This window comes from Trichechus manatus, unplaced genomic scaffold, assembly GCF_000243295.1.
Source record: "Trichechus manatus latirostris isolate Lorelei unplaced genomic scaffold, TriManLat1.0 scaffold00045, whole genome shotgun sequence".
Classification (NCBI taxonomy): domain Eukaryota; kingdom Metazoa; phylum Chordata; class Mammalia; order Sirenia; family Trichechidae; genus Trichechus; species Trichechus manatus.
In genome coordinates, this window is record NW_004443981.1 from 6,916,951 (window position 1) to 6,935,306 (window position 18,356).

Sequence of the window (18,356 nt, forward strand, 5' to 3'; positions counted from 1 at the left end):
GGAGCCCTGGTTTCCCCACTGCTTGGGCTGCAGAGGGAGATGGCCATGACCCAGTCTCTGACTCTACCAAAGTCACAGCTGGGCCCCGTGTTGACTAGACCTCCTCTTGCAGGTTCTCGTTTTGTCTCTTGGTCTGTTCTTTATAACTTCTGGGGCCCAAGGCTAATTGAAAGGTTCTGGGCTGCTAATTGAAAGGTTGGAGGTTGGAGTGCACTCAGAGGCACCTCAGAAGAGAGTCGTAGCCATCTAATTCCAAAAAGCTAGCCACTGAAAACCCTATAGAGCACAGTTCTATTCTGACACACATGGGGTCTCCATGAGCTGGAATCGACTCCACAGTAACTGGTAATCTTTATGTGCAAAGCTGAAGCAAAGGGCCTTGACACAGGAAACCTCAGAGGTGGTCTGGCTAAATGAAGCGGGGCAGCATTGCTTACAGGCTGAGATTCGAGGCTCCAATGCTGGATTGCCTGAGTTCAACTGGCTATTAGCTGTGTGACCTTGGACAAGTCCCTCAATCTCTCTGAACCTCCGTTTCCTCGTCTGTGAAGTGGAGACGGGAAGTGTACGCTCCCCTCACAGGCCCTTTGTGCAGAATCAATATGCACCGAATGTTGAGAAGTGCCAGGCACTCAGAAAGCTCTCAGGAAACCTCGGGTACCGTTACTGATGTCGCTGTGGATCTTTCCCAGGCGCTACAGGGGAGTCTGGCCTGCCTGGTCTTGGTCATCTTTGTAGCCCCATCTCCAAAAACCAACAGTGGAAAAATCAAATCCTCCTAACACTCCAGAGATCAAGGCTAAGTGGGGACGGAGGCAGGGGAGGGAGGGCAAAGGTTATCTACGTTTTGCAGAAGAGGACGGAGAGGTTGAGCCATTGTCGGAGGTCACTGAGCATCGGAGAGAGTTCCCGGGGACGGAACAGACTCTGGTTGCCCGGCTTGCTCCTGAGAAGTTTGCCGGCAGCGCGGCCGGGTCAGGAGCCAGGCGGCCTGAGTTTGAATCCCGGACAGTGTGTGATTTGAGGCAAGTTCTTAAGCTCCCTGTCCTCAATTTCCTCATCCATAAAGTGGGAATAATCACAGTAGCCACTTCAGAGGGTTGTTGCGAGGCTTAAATGCGCTAATTCATGCCCAGAGCTCAGCAGCTACCAGGCCCAGAATGAGCACGCAAAAAGGTGAGCTCTAGACCCAGGGTTTCCACTGCCCAAGGGGCACCCGGCGGCCCCTGTGCCTGGGGGAGACCCACACTCTTTCTTGGGCGTATCTGGAGACGAAGGCGACCCGGATGGCGGGTGGGCTCCTGGGCCGGCTTCCTAGTGACCCTGGGCTCGCCACCACCCGTCTCCGAGCCTTAACGCCTTATCGTCCAAGAGGAGGAAGATACCGGGGCTTGTGAGGCTAAAATGAGGTAACCCTGACAAGATTCCAGAGCTGTGCAAACGAGCGCCTGCTCTCACTGTCACTGGTGCTGTAGCTTGGTCCGCGCCCCTCCTGGGGTCCCAGACAGCAGAGCCAGCACCCACTTCCATATCTGCCTGCTCATTCGCTGGTAGGTATGGGGGAGCCCCCGGGCAAGCTTGGGGAGCAGGGAGGGACCTTCAGGGCTGCTGTTACTGTGACGACAGGGGGCCCAGACCCAGCTGGCTCCATGCCCCCTCACCCGCCAGGAGGCTCTCCCCATTAGAAGGCATACTCACGACTCACTGTCCCAGGGCCGGGTGGTGACCGAGGCTGAGGAGACACAGCCCTGTGCTCGTCTGTATTTAAGCAGTGGGCGCCCAGGGGCGAGGGGGGAGACTGCTAGTGATCATTAACCAAGGTCAGCACAGCTATCAGAGGAGCAAACAGAGACAAAGTCCATTGGCCGGGCACCGTGCCCCATGCGCTCGGCCTGGCCAGCGCACAGCCCTCCACTCCACACACCACAGAGAGTGATTGTTCCCATCTGAGGTGGGCTGGGATGACTCAGGGACTCCCCGGGATGGCACCGCTCTGCCAGCCCCACGTTTCCCCTCCGAATCCTGTCCTTGGGTAGCAGGAGCTGCCATTTACCGAGCTACCTCCAAATGCCCGGGGTTGAAGGCTCACTGCTCCCTGGGGTGGCAGAGTACGTTATTAACCCATTTGACAGATAAGGAAACTGAGGCCCAGAGAGGAGAGGCCACTCATGCAAAGTCACCAAGCCAGCCTCAGCTACAAAGAGGCTCTCGACTTCCCTGAGGGGACGGTGGGCAGGGCTGCAGGCCTGAGGCCGACAGGGCCACATCAGGCTGACAGGGGGTACCCGTGGGCACAGCCAGGGGTCCCAGAGTCTATCTGCAAAGAGAGCCTGGATTTGGGGTGAGGCCGACCCTGGTCGACTCTTGCCTGCATCTGCCACTGAAGAGCTGTGTGGCCTCAGGCAAGCTGCTTCACCTCTCTGATCCAGGGGGTGTTTTCATCTGTATCATACATCATCTGCCTCCTGGTTGGAACTCCCACCTCCTAGCATTGTTGCCAGGGCTGCACTAAGTAGCTTATATAAAGTCCCTGACACACAGTAGGCTCTTTATCTCCAGGCTGCTCTGAGCAGATGGAGGCTCAATTCCTGGCAGACCAGTGTGACCCACAGACCAAAAATACACAGCTGCCATTGAATCAATTCCAACTCATGGCAACCCCACATGTGCAGAGTAGAACTGCCCCACAGGGTTTTCCAGGCAATCACCAGGACTGTCTTCCGAAGTGCTTCTGGGTGGGGTGGAACCACCAATTTTTTGGTTAATGGTTGAGTGCTTAACCGTTTGCACCACGCAGGGACTGCCCGCATTTCCTCGGGAACACGGCTCTGCGCTGGGGCTGTTGCAGGCCCTTGGCTGCCCTATGGTGGTTGGGAGAGGGGTAGAGGGTGAGGCTGGAGGGACCCCAGCCCCAATCCCAGCTCCACTTGGTTGTGATCCCTTGAAAAACCTAAGTCAGATCACATCACACTTTTCACAAACACTCCACGGCTCCCATCTCACACAGAGGAAATGCTGAAGTCCTTCCAGTGGCCCCCACCCCCCAGAGGCCCCCTTCCTCTCTGATTCACCTCTTGGCACGCTCTCCCTTGCTCACTCTACTCCAGCCACGCCAGCCTCCTTGCTGTCCCTGGAAACTCTCAGGCCTGTTCCGGCCTCAGAGCATTTTCATTGGCTGTTCCCTCTGCCTGCACACTTTTCCCTCACTTCTTTCAGGCCTCTGCTCAAACTACCCCCCTGCCACCCCGTCACAGAGGCTTTTCCCTTTGAACAAGCCAGCACCCACCACCCCAGGCCTCCAGACCCCCACTCTCCCTCCCCTCCCCTTGCGCCTGTGCTGCGGGGATACCTGAGTACCCCACATTACTCGTTGCTGACCTCTGCACCCACACTCCGTGGAGGAGCTGCTGTTCTGCTCTGTCCAAGGGGACCTGGGCCTGGCACCGTGACGCTAAACACACTCAGCAGACATTTGCTGAGTGGGTGGATGAGAGCATTGTTGCCCCTTCTCTTGTTCCCCCAGTCCCCACTTTGCCTTCCCTTTGGGGCTCTGCCAGGTGAGTGCCCCATGAGTTCCTCTAGCAAAATGTTCAGACCAGAGACTCAGAGCCAGGCTGGCAGGGTTTGAATCCTGCTCCCCTACTCCCTGAGCCTCTGGGAATTGAAGCCTTAACTCCACCCTCTCTTTCTGAGTGATCTTCGACGAACCGCTCAACCTCTCTGTGCTGGTTTCCTCATCTGTAACATGGGGATATGATGCCACTGGTTGTCAGACCTCAAGTAAGTTGTTTAACCTCCCTGTGCCTCAGTTTCCCCATCTGTAGAATAGGAACCAGGACGGTACCTAGCTCGTTGGGCGGCTGTGAGGATTAAATGCAGCAGTTCAAGCTAAGCCACGGGCCAAGTTCATGTGTGCACAGTAAGCGCTTTGTGACGCTGCCCGGGGCTCGGACTCAATCCTTGCCCCGCGTGGTGGATCTCCCTGCTGCCGGTGTTCAGGGAAGGCCTCGGGGTGGCTGGTGGGGTGGGGGGCATTGGAGTGACTGGTGGAGTAGGGGGCACTGGGGTGACCAGTGGGGTAGAGGGCCTTGGGGTGACTGGCAAGGTGGGGGGCCTCAGGGTGGCTAGTGGGGTGCAGGGTCTCGGGGTAGCTGGTGGGGTGGGGAATCTTGGAGTGACTGGGGGTGGGGGACATTCTAGGAACTTTCCTCCAGGCGGCTGGACCCCATGCCAGTCGTCCTCTCATTCAGCACACACAGCACCCCTGGAGGTGGTGTGTACCCCTGCCTTTACAGAAGTGGGAAGTAGGCTCAGAGAGGCGAGGACTCCCCAGCTTCCCCACTTGGCTCCATGGTCCCTGCTCCATCTCCTGAGCCAGCTGAGTGGCCATCCACCCAGGATTTTACATCTGGTCACATTCTGGAGAGATGTGCCTTCAATACCTTCTGGGTAAGTTTTTGCTCTGGGCCTCAGTTTCCCCATCTGTACAACAGCCTTGAAGCCCAGCTGCTCCTCCCAACTCTTGCATTGGGTGGGCAACGCTCTCTTGGCAGGCCCACTCCATGCCCCTGGCCCTGCTTTCCCCCAGGGGCCTGGGGACTGGTCAGAGGGTGCAGTCCCCTGTACCTTGAATTCCCGGCGTGACACGCCTCCTGTGGTGGTCCAATCTGTCTTCCTCCGCAGCTCGTGGCACCGAGTACTTCTGCGGGGAGGTCGTGGGTGTCTGCTGCCCAGGAGGAAGAAGGCTTGTGGCCTGGGAGGGCGGAGGCACAGGGGCAGGAAGCTGCGTTGCACAAACCTGTCGTTGCCAGGCAGATGCCAGAGCTGCCTTTCCCAGCCCAGGCAGGCCTGCGTGGCACCTGCTTGTCTGCTGGGTCCGGCTTTGTGGCCCAGGACAAGTCACCAGCTGGTCTGAGCCTCTGTAAGCGAGCTGGCCACACCCGCTTGGGGGTTAATGGAGATGAGAGGCCTCACCTTCCTGGCCCAGGGCCTGGCGCAGGGCATCTGGCAGGGGCCCAGGCCAGCTGCAGAGAGAAGAGGACGGAAGCACCCCTGAAATGCCCACAGGAGCCCTGTGGAGCCTGGGATGTGTGTGTGGTGGGGGAGAGGCGTGTATCACAGAGCCTGGCAGGGAGCAGGAGAGATGGCAGATGGTGGGTGGTGGTGGGGGGCATGTAGAGAAGAAACGAAGAAAGAGTAGGGTAGACTGAGGGGTCCAGGGCTCCATGCTCAGCACTTCCTTATCCTGATCCTCAAACTCCCATTCTCCTCCCTAGTATTTCATGCTGCGGAAGTGCCTCTGGGCACCCATCCTGAGGAGAAGCAGTGGGGCGATCTGGGAAAACGAACAAGGACAGAGCCCACGAGGACACCAGTGGCCAATCTTGAGGGCCCTGAACCCTGTGAACCAGAGGTCACGGGCAGGAGAACCTTGTCCACTCGGTCACTTCTGGAATTATCTATTGCATTGCCTGGGTGGGTTCCTTGGGAGTGAACACATCATGGGAAATCTTGTGGGCAGATTGGAGACAAAAGACATCTGGAGAGACCCCGCCCCTCCGTAAAAATAACAAAAAACAAAACCAGTTGCCATTGAGTCTATTCGGACTCATGGCGACCCCACGCGTGTCAGAGTAGAAGTGTGCTCCATACGGTTTTCACTGATTTGTCAGAGGTAGATCGCCAGGCCTTTCTTCCTAGGCACCTCTGGGTGGATTTGAACCACCAACCTTTCAGTTAGTAGCTGAGTGCGTTACCATTTATGCCACCCAGGGTCTCCAGTAGGGCCCTGTAAAGGGATGGGCACTCCATTGTGTAGGATAGGGAGAGGCATGAGAGCTGAGGCTTGGGGTCTGCAACAAGGGGGAGAGCAAGGGTGTGGGGTGTGCTGGAGAAGGTCCCTGGGCCAACTAGACCAAGGACTAAGGGTCCTTAATTGCTCAGGAGTCAGGAATCCCCTGGACTTCAGGGGAGCTGAACCCACTGGCAGGAGAGTGTGGAAACCAGTCTGTACTCCCCCCTACCAGACACTCACATACCAGGCACCCTCTGTCTCAGATTCCCCCTTCCCATTGCCATGCACTGGCTCCCTTCTTTAGGGGAAGTGTAGGTCAGTGGTTAAAGCACAGACTCAGGGGCTAAGCTATCAAGCCTTAACTCCACCTCTTTCTTTTTGCATGATCTTAGACAAGCCACTTCACCTTTCTTTGCCTGTTTCCTCATCTGTAAAATGGGCATATGAACAGTCACTTCCACCAGGATTACATAACATGCAAAGTGCTTAGAGCAGCCCTGGCGCATGGTCCCAAGTCAACGTCAGCTGCTGTTACGGTCTGTGGGAACGAGCCCTGGATCTGGAAAAGCTTTCTGGTGGGTCCCAGAGGCCTGAGTGGGAGAAAGACCCCTGCATTTGGTCCCATTTGGGTAGCAGCACTCCTAGACCAGGGCCACCTCCTCAGATTCAGGCCTCCACCGATCTGAGAAGGCCACCCATCCTTTCTCCAGGGGCCTGTGTTCATTTTGCTTCCTGGAGGTGCAGGACCAGATGCAGCTAGCGTCTACCCGAGCGCCTGTGAGCGCGGTGCTCCGAGGTGGGCCTGGGCAGAGGGAGCCGGGCAGCTTTGGACGCAGTGGCGAAAGGGTTTTGCTTCGCCTCTCTGAGCCCCAGCTTCCTCATCTGTAAAATGGGGATAAGAGTCCTTTTCTCAAGGTTGTTGTGAGGTGCTGCCTGTGGATATTTAACAGTTGTGCCAGCAGAGTTGACACCGCGGCTGCCCTCTCAGAACTCACTTTAGTTACTCGGGCTATCACCGGTGGGTGAAGGAGATTTGCATAGTTTGACCGCCTCCTCTTGGCACTCCTGTGAATCTGCCAACTTGCAACATCCCGGTGGACCCTGGCCCTCCTGTATGCAACCTCCAAGCCTGCTTCCTATACCTGGTACGATTCCTGAACTTCCCAGAACTATTTGGCTTATTCACAGTTCCTTGTTTTCACTCCTCAGCCCATGCAGACAGAGAAAAATGAAGCCTATCAGTGCATTGGACGGGACAATAGAGTTAGTAGAAGGAATAAAATGCGCATCTATAGTTTCATCCCCCACTCATTAAAATAAAATGAACATTCTGTTATGACTAACCTTTCCTACACTGTAATTTTGAAAGCTGGACAATAATAAGGAAGACAGAAGAAGAATTAATGCCTTTGAATTATGGTGTTGGTGAAGAATATTGACGGTCCCATGGACTGCCAGACGAACAAACAAATCAGTCTTGGAACAAATACAGCAGAACGCTCCTCAGAAGTGAGGATGGCAAGACTTCTTCTCATGTACTTTGGACATGTTATCAGGAGGGGACCAGTCCCTGGAGAAGGACATCATGCTTGGTAAAGTAGAAGGTCAGTGAGAAAGAGGAAGACCCTCAATGAGATGGATTGACACAGTGGCTGCAACAGTGAGCTCAAGCATAACAATGATTGTGAGGATGGCGCAGGGCTGGGCAGTGTTTTGTTCTGTTGTACACAGGGTCGCTGTGAGTCGGAACCGACTCGAAGGCACCTAACAACAACAATAAAACCCTGTGATTGTACCCTTTGAGTGCCGTTATGGACTCGCAGCTTTTAGGAGTCTCAGCCTGTCCTATTTAACTATAATGATTATTTCCTTTGCGGTGTTCTCTTTGTCGCATTCCTGCCAGTAGGAGCCCCGTTAACTTGTCTCCTTTCTCCCTTCAGCAATCCCTGCGTACATTCTGGGGAGCACACACAGACTTTGTAGTGGGGACACCATGACTCAGCCCATCCTCACTGTTCCCGGCCCCAGGACACTGCATGTCGTCCTTGACCCTCTCTGAGGCTCCCTGCTGGAAGGGGAGAGGACAGGGGGCAGGGGCGGCATGGACAGGGCTGCACGACAGGACTCACCCCTGAGGGGGGCATGGGGACCCAGCAGGACACTGAGACTTGTTTTTCAGAAACACACGTCCTGTGTGGGCGGCTTAGATAATGGGGAGCAATAGGGCTTCTAGAACTTGCCTCATGACCTTGGGTTGAAGTGGTTCGATTGCCTATGTTGACTTCCCTCCATGTTGACTTTAAGCATTCCTGTTTGCTCACATTCTACAATACAAATCCCCAAACTGCCCCAATGTGCAGCATAGCACCACCTGCATCACAGCTGATGCTTCTCGGGTGCTTATTACGTGCTAGGCTCTGTCCTAGATGTTTTATGTGTATTAACTCACAATCCCACGTGGCGGGTACCATTAGTATCCCCTGAGTGCAGATGGGGAAACCAAGGCACGGAGAGCTACTACAATGCTGAAAATGCAGCCAGTCTGCCTCTCTCCTCCCCTTCCCTCCTGCTCTTCCTTCCTTCCTTTCTTCCTTCCTTCATCCCTCCCTCTCTTCCTCCCTCCCTCCCTTCCTCCCTCCCGTCCTTCCTTCCTCTATAATCAGCTTATGGGGCTGGCTTCCTTACTTCTCCCATCTATTAGCGTACCTGCTCACTTGCACACTCACTAAATACCTGTATTGCTCTCCTTTTGGGTGCCAGGAACTGTGCTAGGCTCTGGGTTTGCAAAGGTGAGAAGACATTGTCCCCACTGTCTAAAACTCACGCTCTGGTGGGGGCCAGGCCTGGGAGCCATGGAGGCTCTTCCACATGTCGGCGGAGGGAGGATCAAGTAGAGGGATGGACGGGGGAAGTGGGTTCAAGAGATAAGCAGGAGGCAGGGGTGGCAGGAATGGGTGACAGGTCGGAGGGCTGACATTCGAGGTGAGGGCCAAGACGGTGCTGGGGATGAAATCAGATCTCTGAACTCTCTGTTCAGGTCTCTTTCTGCCAACCCTCCTCGCCTCCTTGGATAGGGCCTCTCTCCTCTCTACTCCCCCCAACCCCTGTCCCCCATGCCAGGAAGGAACAAACTGTCCAAAGGCAGGTTCACAGCCAGCTGGTAGTTCGGAGATGATGAAATGTCTGGATGAGGGATTTCACAACATCTGTCCTGTTGCTGCTCCTTGCCACCCACCTCTGCTCTGGGGCTCAGGCCCCGTCACCGCCCTGCCCCTCCTCCTGCTGGGTACTCACCAAACAGTGAGACCCAACTTGACTGGAGAAACTTGCTTCTCCTCAAGTCCTGTCCAGTGGGGGCTGCTTGCTCTCCAACTTTCCCTGGACTCGCTCACTGCTCAGGTCTCTTTCTGCCCATCCTCCCTGCTCCCTTGTACAGGGTCTCTATCTACTTCCCCCCACCCCATGCCAGGAAGGAGAAGATCGCACCATCCCTTGGGTGCAGAAGAAGGTCCCATTCTCCTGTCCTCGCTGCCATCTCTGAACCTCTCCTCTTCCAGCAGTTACACAGCCTCCCTGGATGGCCCCACACCCTCCCAGCCTCACCCCTGACGTCCACAGGCCTGGACATCACACCCTGTTGTTGTTGTTAGCTGCTGTCAAGTCAGCTCCGACGCAGGGTGACGTCATGTACAACAGAACAAAATGCCGCTCGCTCCGGAAGTTCTCATCTTCCAGCACTCTGTTGGACAATGTTCTATTGTGCCCCGTAGAGTTTTCATTGGCTGGTTTTTGGAAGCAGATTTCTAGGCCTTTCTTCCTAGTCTGTCTTAGTCTGGAAGTTCTGCTGAAACCTGTCCACCATGGTGACTCTGCTGCTATTTGAAATACGGAGGTATGGCTTTCAGCATCATGCCAACATGCAAGCCACAGTGAGACAAAGTGACAGACAGGTGGTGGGGTCACACCCAGCATCACTGGACATGGCATCTGGGCCCCACCTGGTCTTCTCTGCCATCACTCCGTGTCCTTATGAGTGGCCCTGTAAGCCCCTGGCCTCTTACCTCCTGTCCATCTTATCTCCAAGATTTGCGCCTTACTCCTCGCCACAGATAGTCATGGCCACACCTTGGCCCTCAATGTCAACTCTTTATCTACAGCACCATCTTGGTTGCTCCCTCCCACGTGCCTTGGCCCTCCTGGGGCTGTAGTAGACAGATGGAAATGGTGTGGAGTGACCAGCTTAAATCTCGTGGTCCATCCCTTCAGCAACTCCCCTGGCAATACCTTTTTGGTAGACACAATAATGTCCCCCTCCCCACAAAGATGTTCCCATACTAATTCCTGGGACCTGTGAATGTCTTACCTTACACAGCGTAAGGGGCTTTGTAGATGCGATAACGTTTAGCATCCTGAAATGGAGACTGTCCTGGATTATCCAGGTCGGTCCAATGTAATCACAAGGCTGCTTATAAGGGAGACAGGTGGGCCAGAGTCAGAAAAGGAATGTGATGACAGAAGCAGGCATCAGAGTGAAGTGAGGAAGCCTTCATAAGCCAAGGAACACAAGCAGCCTCTAGAAGCTGGAAGAAACAAGGAAATGGACTCTCCCCTGGGGGCTTCAGAAGGAACACAGCCTTCCCAACACTTTGATTTCAGGTTTCTGACCCTCAGAACTATAAGAGAATAAACTTGTGTTGTTTTAAGCCACTAAGTTTGTGGTGCTTGTTACAGCAGCAAGAGGAAACTAATACAACCCTCAACTGCCCTTTGGTTTTCCTTTGTGCCCATCCAGCAAAACTCTAACTCTAGGCCAGTCTAACCTCTCTCTGTGCCCCACCGCAGTGCAGTGAATTGCTTAATATGGCACTTCTAGCCACAGCCTTTGTGACTCCCACACAACGATTGAGTGGGACTATGCACATGAGGTATCTGGAACCCTGATGAAGGGATTGGTCAGTTTTGCCATCCCATGAGGCTTACAATGAGATATCCCGGAGGCAGGAGGAGAAGATATCACTACCCCAAGAAAGAAAAGCCAGGAGTGGAGCATGTCCCAAAGGACCCCGGATCCCTGTGCTGAGAAGCTCCAGGAACCAGAAGACCGAGAGAGGGAGAGCTGTAACACCAAAGGTAGTGAGAAGCAGCAGCAAAGAAACGGTGGTGAGGCAGGAGACCGGCAGTAACTGCCAGGAGACAGTGCAGTGGGCTTCCCGGCCCACAGAGTGAGAAAGCTGAGTGCCTTCGGCAGGAGCCTGCTAGTGGAGGAGGGTGCCTCCGGGCACTTGGTGGAGCTAGGTTTGCCAACCCACGGAGCTAGAGCTGAGTACCTTCAGGCTGAGGCTTACTTCAGGCAGAGTGGGGTGCCTCTCGGTACTTATCGGCAGAGCTTAAAAAGCTTTGTAACACTTGCCAGAGCAGGGCAGAGGCCTAGGGCCAGAGAGGTGTGTCTGCAGGCATGGCTGAGAAGAGGCTGTCCTGATGAAAGAACTGTATCCTGAGTGTTCCTGAGCCTGAACTGTAACCTGTTACTTCCCTAATAAACCCCATAATTGTCTGAGTTCTGTGTGGCCCTTGCGATGAATTATCGAATCCAGCAGAGAAGTAGAGAGTGCCGTGGGAGGGATGGCTGGTGTCAGAGTTGGTAAAGATGGCAGAGAGAGGAGGCATGTCTGACCTCCGCCCCACAGGAATCAGCCTTGGGCTGTTGATCTTGATTCTTCTTCTCCCTTGTGAAGTGAGAGGAGGTCAGAGGCGTCTGCACGCGTTCTTACACCCACCTTCCCTGGCACGGTAGGTGTGGGGGCGCTACTGGAGCCAGCTGAAGCCTCCTCGCTGGCTTCCTGTTGCTCTTGGAATGAAGTCTCAGCTCCTTAGCACTTGACACTGAGAGTTTCCCACAGCCCTCCGCCAGCCTCATCCCAACCATGTCACCACACACCTTACCCAGAGGCTGACAAATTACAGGCAAATCCGACCTGGGCTCCCACCACCACTCACAATTGCCCCCTTCCACCTCCTCTGTCCCCAGGAGACAAGAGGAGTGGTTCACGGGAGGATCACAGAGCGGGGGCTGGAGCTGCCAAAGATGAAATGTCCCCACACCCAAGGGACGGGGATTGCATCAGCTCTGCCGTCCCCTCCTTCTGTCCTCCCCGTGGCCATCTCTGTGGCTCTGCCTAGGAGTGCAGGCGCCTCTTGGTGAGGCCTCCCGGCCAGGACCTGACACAGAGACCCCTCCCCACCTCCCACTTCTCACAACACAATCCCAGCAAAAACAAACCGATTTTATGATCGGCTCCTGTGTGCCAGGCACTCTGTGTACAAAATCTCGAATCTTCCTAACAGCTCTGCAAGGCGGGCTTTGTTATATGCATTTTTCAGGTGAGGCTCAGAGAAAAAACATAGGATGACTCTATAAACCTTTCTTGAAACTTCCAGCCTCTCCGCAGCTCCACTGCCCTAATCTACCAGCCATCATCTCTTTCCCTGCCTCCACTTGGTGTTTATTTTACCAAGGTGTTATTTACATGCCATAAAACCATAAATCTTAAGTGCACAGCTCAATACATGTTTACATTCGTGTACATCTGTGTAACCGCCACCCTCATCAAGATAGAGAGCTTGTCTATCAAGCCTAATTCCCTGGTGCCATTTCTAGTCAAGCCTCCCTGAAAGTAACGTCCATTCTGACTTCTGTCCCCAGAGATTAGCTTTGCCTCTTCTAGAACATCAGGTAAACAGAATCATACACTGTGTACTTTTTGTATCCAGATTTGTATCTAGGTTCGCTCAACACCATGATTTTGAGCTTCAGCCACAATGTCGCATACATCAGCAACTGGTTCCTGCTTATCAGGGAGAGCTAGTCCGTGGTAGGAATGTACCACCATTAGTCTATCTATTAATCTGTTGACGGACATCTGGGTTGTTTCCTATTTTGATTCTGAATAAAGCTTCCCTGAGCATTCATATATAAGTCTTTGTGTGGATGTGTTTGCATTTGTCTTGGGTGGAATGGCTAGGTGGAGGGCAGGTGAGTGCTAAACTTCATACGAAACTCCCCTCTCTCCTCTCCAGCTACACTTCCCCTGCTGACTATGGAGGAATAGAGCGGAGATGCAGTCAAACAGGCATAGTTCAAATAACAGATCTGCCATTAATTGCTGAGAACTTGAAGCCAGTGACTTAACTTACTCTCTCTGTGGAATGAGATGATAATCCTTACATCGTGGGGTTCCAGGGAGGATATCATGAGATACCGCTGATGAAATGCTGGGCTCAATAGATATTTTTTCCCTTTTCTTTCACCCCTGGGACTGTGTGGCTATTTATTTTTAAGGCAGGCAATTAGAAATTAAATAATTCAGTGAAATGACTGGGAATAAAAAACAAGATTGTTCCAGAATTTAGTGAGAGATCAATGATTTCCATTCTACTTAAACAGGTTCGCAGTGCCTCGCAGTCAACTCTCCACCTTGCAGGGCCTTGGGAAAGCAGAGCAAACACCAGCTAGGTCAATACTGCCTTTTGTGGCGAAGGTCTGGGCAGAACAAACAGTGAGGACATGTGCTTTCTGGGGTTGCTTCTGCCCCCTTCCCGCTAATTCTATCCTCCACTGGGGCTAAATGGGAAGGAGTCAGGGCAAACCCAAAAACCAAGCCAGGCGGGGAAAACCCAAAAATGAAATCCGTTGCCTCTGAGTTGATTCCAAATCATGGCAACCCAGTGTGTTACAGAGAAGAACTGCTCCATAGGGTTTTCTTGGCGGAATCTTTATGGAAGCAGATCATCAGGACTTTCTTACATGGTGTCACTGGGTGGTTTTGAACCACCAACCTTGAGGTTAGTATTTGAGCACAAATTGTTTGCACGGCCCAGGGACCTGGGTTCTTTGAATGGCTCATGTCCAAATACTGGAAGGCGTATAAATGGGATTGGGGGGTCAAGGGCACTCTTGGAGAAGTGCCCTTCTTCCATGGCTGGGGCCATTTAAGTTCACTAGGGAGGGTGGGAACATTCAGAGGGCTGAAGGCAAAAGTGTACACACACACAGACATGTTACCATGCCCACATGAGCTATTTGGGGGTTCACCTTCATTGTTTAAATAGTTCTGGATACACGATGGATCTGACACTGCCTGGTACAGGTGGACTCATGGGATTTTGGGATAATCCGAGCTGGGTTCAGTTCACTGTGGACAAGTTACTTAAGCCCTCACAGTTTCAATGTCCTTGTCTGCAAATGGTTAATGCACTCAGCTGCTAACCGAAAGGTTGGTGGCTCAAGTCCACACAGATGTGCCTCAAATGAAAGGCCTGGTGATCTGCTTTCAAAGAAAATCAGCCTTTGAAAACTTTATGGAGACAGTTCTACTCTGATACATATGGGGCGTCATGAGTCAGAGTATGCTTAACGGCAACTGGTATTTATAAATGGGGATTATAGTTCCAAGGTTTTAGGGTGGTTTTCAGGACAAAACAAATAAATATACGAAAAGGACTTGCCCATGGTGGATGCTCAGTAGATGCGGGTTCCCTTTTTCTGCCTCTTTCTTTCTTCTGTCTTGATCTTTTGGTTTTGTTTGAACCAACCAACCAAACAAGAACCAAACCCACTGCCATTGAGTCGGTCTCGACTCATAGCAACGTAAGAGTTACTGTGTTCTGTAAACTTTCACCCAATTAAAAAAAATAATTAGAGAACAAAGAGTTCCCAATATACTGTATATGGTAAGAGCATATATGTAGACACTGAAGGAGGCTCTGGAAGAAGACAAACCAGTAATTACGCTGGAATGCAGAATTACCAGCTGGAGTGATGTTACTTCCTTCCTTACATCCGTTTGTGCTGTTTATGCTCCCACAGCAGAGATGAGTCACTTTGATACGGAAGCATAGCTTTAATTTATTTTAACTTAACAACCAAACAGAAGAGCACTGTATTTAAATATGTGACAGGTTTTTTCAGATCTTTAAAAGGCGACTTCTCCAGGATTTCTCTGCCAACCTTTGGCTTCCCTCCCAACGCCCCAACCCCTGGAAAGCCGCCTGGTGGAGTGGAAACAGCTTCCATGTTGAAGTCAGACAATACAGAGCTTAAGTCCTGGCTCAGTTGTTTATTAGCTGTGGGACCTTAGGAAAATGATTTCATTGGTCCGTAAGCCCATCAATAAAATAGGGGTCGTATCTACTTCAAAGCGCTGTAGGAGAGAGCTGAAGGAGATAATGATGTGTGATCCAAGCATATAAACCAAAAACCAAACCCTTTGCCATCAAGTCGATTCCGACTCATGGTGACCCCATGTGTTACAGAGTAGAACTGCTCCCTAGAGTTTTCATGGCTGTGACCTGTCAGAAGCAGATCACCAGACTTTTCTTCTGAGACACCTCTGGGCAGGTTAGAACTACCAATCATTCGGTTAGTAGCCCAGGGCTTAATCGTTTGTGCTACCCGGGGACTCCAGCCCAAGCATCTAGAAGCTCCTTAACAAATGGCAGTTTTTCTCCCCATGAGTAGTGGCCCCTGCAATGGATTAAATCACAGTCCTGTGGATTTTGAGCCCAGCAGCTCTCATGACAACCTTGTACAGTTGGCACCAACTATTAGCACCTTGATCTGTAGATGAGCAACCAAAACTTGGAGAATTTTAGTGGTTTTGCCCAGTTTTGTCCTGGAAAGCCCCGATTTAAATCAAGGTGGTAGATTTGTAAGATCATGCAAGATCAAAGTGGTACGCCCGGCCTTGGCGAAATTCATCAGGGAAGCTATGCTGAGAGATTTGCTAATCAGATTTTTCACACAGTGCGATAAACAAACCGAGATTACAAATTGGCTTCCTGCTAAGACCCTTGTTGTTGTTGCTGTTTTCAGGTGCCCGAGTCGCTTCCAACTCACAACGACCCTATTATAACAGAATGAAACACTGCCTGGTCCCGCACCATCCTCACAGTCGTTACTATGTTTGAGCCCATTGTTGCAGCCGCTGGTCAATCCATCTCTTTGAAGGTCTTCCTCTTTTTTGCTGACCCTCTACCTTACCAAGCATGATGTCCTTCTCCAGGGACTGGTTCCTCCTGATAACATGTCCAAAGTATATGAGATGAACTCTCACCATCCTCGCTTCCAAGGAGCATTCTGGTTGTACTTCTTGCAAGACAGATTTGTTTGTTCCTCTGGCGGTCCATGGGATATTCAGTATTCTTCACCAACACCATAATTCAAATACATCAATTCTTCTTTGGTCTTCCTTATTCGTTGTCCAGTTTTTGAATGCGTATGAGGCAATTGAAAATATCCTGGCTTGGGTCAGGCCCATCTTAGTCCTCAAAGTGGCATCTTTGTTTTTTAACACTTTAAAGAGGTCTTTTGCAGCAGATTTGCCAATTCAGTATGTTGTTTGATTTCTTGACTGCTGCTTTCATGGGTGTTGATTGTGGATCCAGGTAAAATGAAATCCTTGACAAGTTCAATCTTTTCTCCGTTTATCATGATGTTGCTTATTGGTCCAATTGTGAGGATTTTTGTTTTCTTTATGTTAAGGTATAATCCATACTGAAGGCTGTAGTCTTTGATTTTCGATAGTAAGTGCTTCAAGTCCTCTTCAACGTCAGCAAGCAAGGTTGCTAAGACCTTTAATAATCTAAAATTTAAGGGAAAGAGGAAAGAAGTTGGAGCAAAATTTGGAAATTTTTGGTTGTGGAATGAAGATATTTACTCAGCAGCTTCCTCTGATTAAAGACCTTGTCATCCCAAGGGTCTGAGAGACTCAAGCTGTCTGATGTGATATCCATCGCCATTGAGTTGATTCGACTCATAGTGACCTTATAGGACAAAGCAGAGCAGCCCCATAGAGTTTCTGAGGCTGTAAATCTTTACGAGAGCAGACTGCCACATCTTTCTCCTGCAGAGTGACTGATAGGTTTTAAACTGCCAGCCTTTCAGTTAGCAGTTGAGCGCTTAACTACCAGGCCACCAGGGCTCCTGACTGATGTGAAAAGATGTTTTAATACTCTGAACTTGAAGTTGCAGGGGGAAATGCCAAGAGCATTTTCTGTTGGTTTATTCCTGTATTTTAGGGGCCCCTGGGTGGCACAGATAGTTTGCACTCAACTACTAATCTAAAGGTTGGCGAGGTGAACTCACTCAGTGGCACCATGTAGGAAAGGCCTGATGATCTGCTTCCGTAAGGATAACAACCAAGAAAACCCTACGGAGCAGTTCTATTCTGTAATACATGGGGTCACCACGAGTCTGAATCGACTCTACGATGACAGGTTTGCATTTTGAATATTCATGTACTCAGGCATGCAGGGATTGAGACAATCTGGAATTGTGACTTAGGGGATAGCACCTGGAAACCTGTTTTGGAACTGCCCTGAGCGCAAGAGGATGGCAAACCTCAAGAATTACCGAACCATTTCATAGAATCACGTCACAATTTCAGAAGCGTTTATGCCTGGCTTTCAGAAAGTACAAATTCATTCATCAAATATTGATGCAATGTCTGCTATGTAAGTGCCAGGCACTGTCCTGGGGGCTGGGTATGCAGAGGCAATTAGCACTCACAGATCTCCACACGCTCCCCTTCATTTCCCAACTGCCCTTGCAATGAGGTGGGGGCCATGTGACTGGATGTGGCCAATGGACCGTGAGCAGAGAGAGGTGTGTGTCCAGGCCAAGCAGTTAAGAGCCAGTGTGGCTCCCCCAACTCTCTTTCCCTGTCCCTTGGAAGTACGTGTTCCAGAAGATGTAGCTACAAAATGGAGACAAACCAGTTGCTGTCATGTCCATCCCAACTCATGATGGTTGTTATCGCGCGCGCGTGCGCGCGCGCGCGCGCGCGCGCACACACACACACACACACACACACAGAGCACCAGGAAAATACAACCAGGAGGCGAGACTTGAACTTGCTTACTTTGGACACAACATCAGACAAGATCAATTGCTAAAAAAAGATACCATATTTGTTAAAGTAGAGGGCCAGCAAAAACTGGGGAAGCCTTCAGTGAGATCGACTGACACAATAGCTGCAACAATAGACTCCAATATACTGGTGAATATGAAGATGGTGCAGGACTGCACAATGTTTCATTCTGTTATACGTAAGGCTGCCTGAGTTGGAGCTGACTCGATGGTAACTGACAACAAGTAATGAACGGGCTGTGAGACCTGTTTCACATACTTAGTATGTATGTGTGCGTGTATACACACAGGTACACACATGTACAAGTTTGGCACCTAGCATTCTCAATTCTAGGAAATCCCATCTACCCTGTTTTTGTAACTGGGAAAATGGGTCTGTTTCTCAGTAGGGGTGGGGGTTGGGGAGTGTGTGATGGGAGAAAAAGAACAGTTACGTATTGTTCTCCTAAATGCCTGATATCTGGCTTTGATGCCGATCAGCTTAGCAAGTGACAACAGCCAATTCCAGAATTCTCCAGGATCCTAGACCCAGCCACAGCTGACTTTACACCCTCCTTGCCTGCTAACAATGGGAGGAACACGTGTATTACATGCGTGTACTGAGCAGGTGTCATTAAACCACTAAGATTTTGGACA

General features: G+C 51.5%; 1 protein-coding gene across 1 annotated transcript in view; it reads right to left on the reverse strand.

Moving 5' to 3' along the window:
• The window catches only part of SERPINA1 (serpin family A member 1), a 14,230-nt gene extending 9,545 nt beyond the window's left edge, over positions 1-4,685 (reverse strand). Inside the window, exon 1 of the mRNA XM_004376696.2 lies at positions 4,627-4,685. The gene's annotated coding sequence lies outside the window, so the exon portion shown is untranslated. The remainder of the gene's footprint in view (positions 1-4,626) is intronic.
• Between the last annotated feature and the right edge of the window lie 13,671 nt (positions 4,686-18,356).